Source organism: Eulemur rufifrons, chromosome 19 (genome assembly GCF_041146395.1).
Source record: "Eulemur rufifrons isolate Redbay chromosome 19, OSU_ERuf_1, whole genome shotgun sequence".
In the NCBI taxonomy this organism is placed as follows: Eukaryota; Metazoa; Chordata; class Mammalia; order Primates; family Lemuridae; genus Eulemur; species Eulemur rufifrons.
This window is the reverse complement of record NC_091001.1, coordinates 115453887-115464514: the sequence shown is the minus strand read 5'-3', so window position 1 is coordinate 115464514 and position 10628 is coordinate 115453887. Positions and strand designations below refer to the sequence as shown.

General features: G+C 33.6%; 1 pseudogene; it reads right to left on the bottom strand.

Moving 5' to 3' along the window:
* Window positions 1-260: 260 nt before the first annotated feature.
* Window positions 261-8842, bottom strand: LOC138400078 (RNA-binding protein 44-like; annotated as a pseudogene).
* Between the last annotated feature and the right edge of the window lie 1786 nt (window positions 8843-10628).

Here is a 10628-nt window from a genome sequence, read left to right as displayed (position 1 = left end):
CTTTACTGCAACATGAAAGACTCTGAACGCAAACTACCCACCTAAGCCAGCCTTGAATCTTAATCTGCGAACTGTGAGATGATGAATGTTAAACCAAGCAATTTTGGGGTAAATGGTTTTATATTAATAGTAATATGTTTGTTTTTAAATTTTATATTTTATTATTTTTAATTTAATATTTTATGTGAAAAATGAAACCAATAGCTTAAAATTTTAAAGTAATATTTAAATAAAAAAGAATATGTTGTATGATCTCTGCTTCCAGTCAGGAATAAAAACAAGAGTTTTTCAGAACGGATGAAGTCATTTCCACAATAGTATTAACAGATAAGCCATTCAGAAACCCTTTAGGATTTATTCTTACTTCCTGAAGAGCTTCTATAATATGGTCTCTAGGCAAAGTGAAAACATACGCGAGCATTTGTCTTTCCCAAAGTAACACAATCTAACTATAGCTAAGTTATTGAATGGAACTATGCTTTTACATAAAAAGCTTAAAACCAATTAAAATATAATTTTAGTTCTTACCTGCTGACTTCTGGATGTAGTTCAGCCAGTCACTTCATGATCTTGGTGAACGCAAGTTCAGAGTATTTGGAGGTATGAATCTAACAGGTGCATCAGGTAATAATTTAGCAGATTCAATTTGTTTACAATTCTTGACACCCTAAATAAGCATTTTAAAAGTTTTCTTAACACCAATACATAGTGATAATCCAGCTTATTCAATTAAAATAAATTTTAAAACTATAAATAAAATAAACTGCTCTGAAAATTTTACTTTAAGATTATTTATACCAAGTAAATTTACTTCAGTGGTGTTCAGGGCTATGTATTAAGAAAACATGCCCACATAAATTTTTATAGTAATGATAAAGTCTATGAGACTATGTCTAAATCAGCCTTTCTCAACTGGGATTCTTCCTCTGAACCACAGAACACAGCAAATGGTGTAACTATTTTCTCAACCCTCCCAAAGACAGGACATAATCAGACCCATTCTAGATGCCAAGGAGAGGGGTTAACCCATTAAATAAAATGAATGTTTTAGGGTTAGGGTATTAAAGCTTAATTCTTTTAATCAACCCACCTGATAAAAGGCTGGTCTGAAGAGTAAATATAAATATTCTATATTTTATTTACTAAATATCGTATGTAATGAACACAAACTACATGCCCAGAATTGTATCACAGGTTATGGGGGGGGGGAACTAGTAATATAAAGTGCAGCCTCCTTCACTTGTGAAAGATAAAATTAAAATGATCAATTAGTTACTATTAACCATGCAAATAGACTATAAATGGTGCAAAACCACTGTAAATCCTGTAAAAATTCAACAAAGGAAGATCTCAGACTTTAAATCCTAGATGAAAAGTCAGGGCAAAATACATAAAATATTAGCTCTGTCACACCAGAATATTACATTTTACTTATTGCCATTATCTCTCCCACTAGATTTAAGCTTCATATAAAAGCACAGATTTTTGTCTATTTTGTTCACTGTTGCTTTCCCAGTTCCTAGAATAATGTACACAGTTGGTATGTAATAAACAACTCTTTGTTCAATAAATAAGTGAAAAGATTGGAATGTAATATTTAAAGTGATAGTTGAAACCACAGAAAAAATGAACTCTCCAAGAAAAAGCCAAATTACTGGTATGTAACAGCAACGATAATAGCTGTACTTACTGAGTACATCCTCAGTACATTGTACTGACAATTTTTCCATATTAAGCTCATTTAAACTTCTAAATATTTGAGGTAAGAACTATTATCCTCATTTTAAGACAAAAAGCTCAGAGAGTGAGGTAGCTCTCCCAGAGTCACAGGATGAGCAGGAGGCAGAGCAAACCTCCATCATTTTCCACATCGTGTTTAAAACCTCAGTGAGGTACAGATGAGGGCATAAAAAAATAAAATGACTACCTTTTATGGTTTTAGTAATTATGAGATAACATTAGCTATAAAAAGTGATGAAAGTATAATAATTAGTTACTTATAGAGTAGCACTATTCAAGAATAAAGAAGAAAAAAAAGACTGGAAAGCAGCAGGCCCCCACCTTTTTGGCAGCATTCATTTCCTTCACAGCCATCTTTATATCACTGTTTTTTGTGTTTTTTTTTTTTTTTTTGGAAAGCAAGAAATGCATATCTAAAATAGAAAAGCAGAAAACCAAAAGGTTTTTCATTGACTTTAAATTACTTCAAACTTAATTTTGTAATCACTGGCTCAAATATAGTTTTCACAATAATAAATGCTCTTATAAAGGTTGATATACTAACCTGGGCGAGGTAGCTCACGTCTGTAATCCTAGCACCCTGGGAGGCCAAGGCGGGTGGATTGCTCAAGGTCAGGAGTTCGAGACCAGCCTGAACGAGACCCCGTCTCTGCTAAAAATATATATATAGAAAAAATTAGCCAGGCATGGTGGCACATGCCTGTAGTCCCAGCTACTCGGGAGGCTGAGGCAGGAGGATAGCTTGAGCCCAGGAGTCTGAGGTTGCAGGCACTCTAGCCCGGGCAACAGAGTGAGACTCTGTCAAAAAAAAAAAAACAACAACAAAAGGTTGATATACTTAGCTTGAAATCAGGAAGACTGTTTATTTAGGATAACTAAATAAAAACCAAATTAAAGATAAGAAATAAAAGATACTAAGCATTTCTCATGAATTATCTCCTATTAATTTTATATTAAAATTTAATGTAAAACATTTGCAAAGCTGATATATGATAAAGTTGCAGAGATTAGCAATCTGGGGACTATTTATACTAAAAAAATTAAAATTAATTCCTATGTTCAAACATAACCTCCAGATGACTCAAAGGCTTGCAATGTGAAAGTCAAAATTTAAAACATTTACCAGAATATTTAAGAGAATATCTTTATGGCCTTGTTGTGGGGAAATATTTAGACCAAAAAACCAAAAAAAGTTGAAACATCGGCCGGGCGCGGTGGCTCACGCCTGTAATCCTAGCACTCTGGGAGGCCGAGGTGGGCGGATTGTTTGAGCTCAGGAGTTCGAGACCAGCCTGAGCAAGAGCGAGACCCCATCTCTACTAAAAATAGAAAGAAATTATATGGACAGCTAAAAAAAAAATATAGAGAGAAAAAATTAGCCGGGCATGGTGGTGCATGCCTGTAGTCCCAGCTACTCGGGAGGCTGAGACAGTAGGATCGCTTGAACTCAGGAGTTTGAGGTTGCTGTGAGCTAGGCTGACGCCACGGCACTCACTCTAGCCTGGGCAACAGAGTGAGACTCTGTCTCAAAAAAAAAAAAAAAAAAAAAAAAAAGTTGAAACATCGAATCAGAACTTTAACCATATAATTGAGAAAGTCAGGCAAGAGCTATTCCTATAAAAGCACCAGACCTAGAGAGTGTCAGTGGAAGGATACAAACCAAATCTGAAAAGTGGTTGTTTTCAAATGATGGGACTATGGATAATTTTTTATAACTTCCTTGTATTTTTGCATTTAATTATATTTTCTAAATTTCCACACAGTATGTATAATACTTAAGAAAAGAAAACCCCACAGTTTGTTTTAAGGATTCAACAAGATGCTAAAAGAATCTTTCACATCAGGTAATACTACTAGGATTATAATACTACTTTAATGAACTGTATTAATACCACATTAATGAGTAAAATTTAGAAAGCATATACTCTTAGGTGACTCCATTAAATAAAATTAAACACCTATTTTTTAACAAATTTCAACCCCAACTACAAACAGGATTCTCTCTTAATTGATAAAGATTTTCATATCTGAAATGAACAGCCATCATTTTTTATCAGCAGACAGTAAAGGTATTTCCATCACCACTGTGATTTGAATGATCTGACAATGTCACAAAATAGAAAGTAGCAACATACAGATTGGAAGAGATTATATGTAGATGATGTAGCTATCTACCTAAAGTATAAAAGTGTCATCTAAAAAGTAATTAAACTCAGAAATAATAGAATACAATTTTCTGAGCATCTACTATGTGCCAGGCTTTACTCCTAGTGCTTTACAAACTTAACTCACAGTAGTTTCACAACAACACTGTGACAGTACTATCGACCTCACTTTATAGACAAAGAGGAAGCTGAAGTACAAAAAGGTCAAGTAAATTGCCCAAATTTATTCATCAAGTTGCTGACAGACCTGGGAATTGAGCCAAAGTTATCTCTTTCTGGAGCCCGTTCTCCTTAACTAAGGCTCTCTACATTCCCTGTGAAACAGTGCGTAACAAGATAAAGTACACGGAAGTCAGTCAGTCTGCTACATACCACTGATAACAAGCTACAAAGTATAATCCAAGAAAGATCTGATTAAGAACAGCACGAACTAATGACTGCTGCTGTTTGTCTATAATGACTGCAACTATTGGTCTACATGGCCCCCTATACTAGCCTGGGACCCTCCTGTGGGAATGGCCTTTGACTCTATCCCCACTGTGGCTGATGTCTGGTACAGAACCTCTAGTGAGCAGCAGGCACACAGTAATGCACATCGGACTGAATTTGGGAAACACACCTGTAGTTAGTAGAAGAATCATAAATTGAAATTTCAGAAACTAGGTATTTCTGGAAATGAGACCTTCAATCAGCCTAAAAAAAGAGAAATAATATGAAGTTCAAAAAGAAATCTTGGCATACCTCAGATACTGAAGGGCAGAGACCACCAACATGTACCAAATAACCTTTATCTCTTCGTAAGGGTTCAGCATACATTTCTGCTTGTAGAAAAACAGAATATACCACAGAAATGATCATCATTGTATTGAGATGTTTAAGAGAAAATGAAAACTTGCTAAATATTTCATCGTTTCTTTTTACTATCACAAAGCTTATCAAAAAGTTATCAACAAATATCAGCATGACCAGACTGAAGACCAAAAGCCTGGAGTACAATGTTAAGATTTCTGGGCCTTAATCATATCATCTTGACAAATAAATGGGTATGGATTAGTTGATATTAAGTCTCTCATAGCTCAAATGAATAAATTACATCTAAACGGAGTAATCAGTTACAGCTGTCCTTTGGTATCCCTGGGGGACTGGTTCTAGGACTCCCTGTGGATACCAAGATCTGAGGATGCTCAAATCCCTTATATAAAATGGCATAGTATTTGCATATAATCCACACACATCCTCCTATATACCTTAAATTACCTCTAGATTACTCACAATACCTAATACAATGTAAATTCTATGTAAATAGTTGTTATGCTGCATTGTTTAGGAAATAATGACAAGAAAGTTGGTTGAATCCTTGAATACAGAACCCATGGGCTGACTGTACATCACGACTAAAAAAGTCTGTCATTTGCCCCTGGTTGAGAGAAGTGCTATGAGAACACTGGATGTACACAGGATCTTAACTCCTTAGTGTTAGTTCTGGCTAGAGCTAGTGGTTTCAGAGACCTCTTTACACACATTCCTTTGTTGGGCAAATAACGCACCAAGAAAACCTTTCAATCAGACAAATGTCAACAGCAGGTATTATATAGCTTGTGATAATGTTAAGAGCACATAAGAAAAAAACAGACAAATTACTTGAGTTAGAATGATTTTGGAAACCACAAATACTAGGATTATAGATAATTTTTTTTCTTGCTTGACAAAAAAATTCAAAATTCTTAGGCTGTCATCTCATAGTCAATATTGTGAAGGGAACCTGGTCTGAAATCAAAGATTCACTAAATTGAGACTTGAATTACTAGCAAATCCTATACCTGGCACAGAGGGAGTACACAAATATTGTTGAATGAATCCATGAGTACTTTTACTTATGTTTTAATAATTTTTAAATAATAATGGGAGATTTGTAAATTTTATTGTGTTCATTAAGTAATAATAGTAACAAGAGTAGCCTAGCACTTATTGAATGCTCTGCTCCAGGCAACATGCTAAGCACTTTATATACACATCACCTCACATGATTCTCCCAACCACCCCGTGAGGGAGCTATTATTAATATTATTTCCATTTTACAGATGATGATACTGAGGTCATGGAGTTTAGGTCACAAATCTGTTAAGTATTGGTGCTAGAATTCAGGCAGAGTCTTTCATCTTTAGGTAATCAATACCTAACCTTCTTCATTAACTTACTTCATTTAATTTGTTAATCTCTTTGGATTATAAATGTATTCTACAGAGAAAACAGTGAAACTACCTAACTTTACATTTTTATATTGCAGTGAAAAAGAAGTAAAAAGATATAGTACAGCAAAGGAGTCAGAAGGTATACATTACACCCATCACCTAACCCTTCACTAATTCAATACAAAATATCTACTGGATACCCCATGGGCTGCATGCTGTACTTGGCAGTGAACAAAATCCCTGATCTTGCTGAGCTAGTTTGTAAGGGTGGGAAGGCAGTGAACCCAGTAATCTATCAAGCATCAAGTAAGCAAAACACAACAGTATTGTGACAAGTGATATGGTGGAAAATAATGCAAGGAAAGAAACATTGAAATGCTCACTAAAATATTCATAGTGGTTAGTGAAGGTTGGAGAAACTTCAGGTAATTTTAATTTTCTTATATTTTCATATTTTATTTAAAAATCTTAATAAGCCATTATTTATACAAGCAGAAAAAAATAAAACCATCGCTAATATGGAAAATTAAAAAACCCACAGAAACATACAGATAAAAATAAAGAGAGGTAGCATAACTATCACAAGAAATGATAGAATTTTCTCTAGTGCCTGTGATTATTCTAACTATTATAAACATTTAAGGACTATCTAAAGATGAATATATTCCTGAAATACATGAAATTATTAAAGTGAGGGAAAGCAAATAGTTTCCATCACTAATACCGATTTGATAGATTAGTATTGGTTACCTGAGGAAAACTGAGAAGTTGGTTTTGTTCACCAGGTAACCGCACCTGGAAAGTGTCCAGTTAGGGCTCAGTGGAAAAGAATGCAGCTTATCTACTTACTAACTAAATCTTGGGTTTAAGCTTTTAGCAATTTTCTGTTCTTTAAAAAGTTGAACTCCAACTGGCCAATTTCTCGTTTTGTATAAAGAAAAGCCGCAAACAGGAATAAAATATTAAAACAGCTCAGGCACCCAACACAACCCAGAAGCAGGTAAATATTATTTTACAAATAGGTTAGGATTCCTCAGTAAATTGTTAAACCAACCTAGTGTAAACTTCAGATTCCATCTATCTTGTTCTATTTGATTTTTCTTTCCTTCCTGAGAAGTCAAATCCTGTCAGGTTTTCTTTAGCATCAAACCAGTCTTCACTTATTTCTTGGTAATTTTTACAGTCTCATAAATTGAAAACAATGAGCTATGAATTACCTACAATGTTTAACCCTCTGAAAAGTTATCTAAAAAGCATGATGAATCACTGATAATTACTTGTTTTATATACAAATCTAAAGATGAATATTAAGCAAAATAAGAGAACCAAGCATAAAGCTTCTGTGAGAAGGGATTTCAGCAGTCCCGAAATAAGAAATTCTTTTCAGTTTGAGTGATCTGCTTCCTAGTTTCCCTTTAATTAATATTGATTCCCAGTTTATTAAAACTGTTACTATTCTGATTTTTCAATTGTTATTTATTGGAAAAAAGACATTATCTTTATATACAGAATAAGAGAAAACTTCTTTAAAAGGACTAAGTAGTGCTGCAGCTCTTTATATCATTAAAATTAGTGATCTTTCGGAATGACCATAATCTCTTTTCATAGAGAAGAAAACTAAAAAAATGTACACAATTTACAGAGATACAATTAGACACAAGAAAGAAAGTTTTCAAATTGGAAACATGAAGCAGAATAAAAGTCCATATTATTATTCAGCATTATCGGATATATTAGGTGACTTTAAAGACAAGTCAAGCAAAAATAAGAACATACTTAACATTCACAATCAGAATGATGCCATTGTAGTCAATTAAAAATATTTATTTTGACTTAATGAATAAACACTGGAGATATTTTAAAACTTGACTGTTTTCTGGCAACTATGAAAGATAATATATTTTTATACTAACTTTTATCATCAACTTTTAGTTGATCAAATTCTACATTTATATCACCATTTTTTAAACCGTCACTATGTGCTAACACTAGTATTTTGGAAAGTGTGGCAGATACACACTAGAAGTACTTGAGATAACTTTGCGAGGTATATATAAATATTGATAACATTAACCTTTAACAGTTATGTATTTAATTTAGTGTATGCTTATGCATATCTTTTATTTATGGGAAGTAATATTTCTTTCTTATATGTAAGAGTGAACTATTCTTCACACTTAAATTTTTGTGAAAAGGAGAATCATTTAAAGAAAAATACAGAATAACATTACAGGTAACATAGGGCTATGGTAAATTGTGAATATGGTACATGAATAGCTGAAATTTAGAAATACTATACTACACTATACTGGCTTTCATGCATAACTAGTTAATTTAATGAGACAGGGACTAAAATGTAATCCCAACTTAAAACAGATATTGTTTTATAGCCAAAAGTATGATTATAAAAATTGTTACACCTACATCTTGTACTTTTAAAAATAATTTACTCTTCCTAAATAAGCAGGTTATACCATTGGTACCATTGCAATGAAAATAAAGCACTTAAGAATTATCATATAGTACTAAATGTATAAATTGTTTAAGCAAAGTATTAATACGTAAGAAATTTAAGTACATGAAAATCTAGTTATGAATCTGTTAATTCTTTGTGGATAACTGAGTTTTTTAAAAAATGAATTTAACAATAGAACAATTTGTTAAAACAATTTACTTTTTATCATTCATGTTAGTAGAAAGGAACATATATTAATCAAGTATTTCACTTTGGACTTGGGAATCCATCTTGGGGGATTACCTAAGACCACTCAAAGAATGAAATCTTAAAGTTAAGACCAAAGTCAGAAAAGCAGAAATAAACTTCAGCTTTCCTATTCCATTGCCTCCTGGCTTGATAATGGAATGTAACATATGTTACTATAACACTTTATAATTTGCAGGGTGTTCTTATATAGATTAAACCATCTTTCCTGATTGTCATCTGACCAAGAATCCCTTGGTGGAACAAGACAGAATGAGAAAATTTATGAGAGGCATTTAAAAACTATTTTCCTCATTTCAACAAAGGAGAAATTAAAACTTTGCTCTACCTAAAATAAATGGAACATTACTTTATTCTACCCCATGACATGAAGGTGCAAGATATTAGTTTTAACTATACTCATGCAACACGATGGTGGCCATATATCATGGATTTGCCCTGGACAGTCCAGATTTATACCTATTGCTGTGGTGAATGATTAACATTACTATTACTCTCTTTCATCCTCAAAAGTATAGTGATTTGGTATAAACTATATGCTTACCCTACTCAACATATATTGCTGATATCTGTTTCATTAGGCTTAAATACACCATTATGTTCCTCCTAATTAAAGTAAGCTATAAAGTAAGCTAGTTGAGTGAAAAGAAGGATGTCGAAGTCTCTAAAAATTATAATTTTCTTAAGCCATAAAATTAAAGATTTGGGGCTCGGCGCTCTAAACTTCTGACTTCTGGCATCGATGGTTTGCAATGTGGGATATGCTCGCCTGAGGGAGGATCAAAATGATCTACGGGGAAGTTACAGGAAAATACTAGAACTTCCTTTTTCCTTTTTTTTTTTTAGACAGAGTCTCACTCTGTTGCCTGGGTTAGAGTGTCCTGGCATCAGCCTAGCTCACAGCAACCTCAAACTCCTGGGCTCGAGCGATCCTCCTGTCTGAGCCTCCCGAGTAGCTGGGACTACAGGCATGTGCCACCATGCCTGGCTAATTTTTTCTATATACACATATATTTTTTAGCTGTCCATATAATTTCTTTCTATTTTTAGTAGAGATGGGGTCTGGCTCTTACTCAGACTGGTCTCCAACTCCTGAGCTCAAACAATCTGCCCACCTCAGCCCCCCAGAGTGCTAGGATTATAGGCGTGAGCCACCGAGAACTTCCATTTTTATTTTTCATCTTTTAAAAAATTAAGCTGTAATAATGATTATAGAGTGACAAAGATGCCTGGTGGCTACTATGTTATTTCTACAAGAGTTACTAGGAACAGAATAAGGAGAATGTGCCAAATTAGATTCATGCCTAACCATACTGGAAAATAAACATAAAAACAAAAGATGTTATAGTATATAATGTCTTAAATTAATCTGCTTCAATTTATCTAAATGTGCCTTTTTCTATACCTTGAAAGAACTGATTTTATGTTATAATATAAATGGAATTTGAACAAAAGTGTGGAAGACTTCAACTGGAGAATTTTAGTTTAAGAAATCTCTAATTTATGTGTATAATCTTGAGGTTCACAAGGTATTAGTCAAAAAAGTCAGGCTTACTGTTCACTCTCTCTTTTGGTTTTTCTTTTCTTTTTCTTTTTCTTTTTTTTTAAGACAAGTGCAGTAGTGAGAGGAGGGGAAAGAGCAGAACAAGACGTTCAGTCTATAACTGACGGTGAACAATCAATCGAGATAACTGACTACCTTCAGACCAGCCTGTTCACTCTCATATTAAAATGTAAGACAATACAAGGCTAAACTTAAAGAACCACTACTACATTCTTCCCCAATTGCTAAAGATTTTAAAGTCTGAA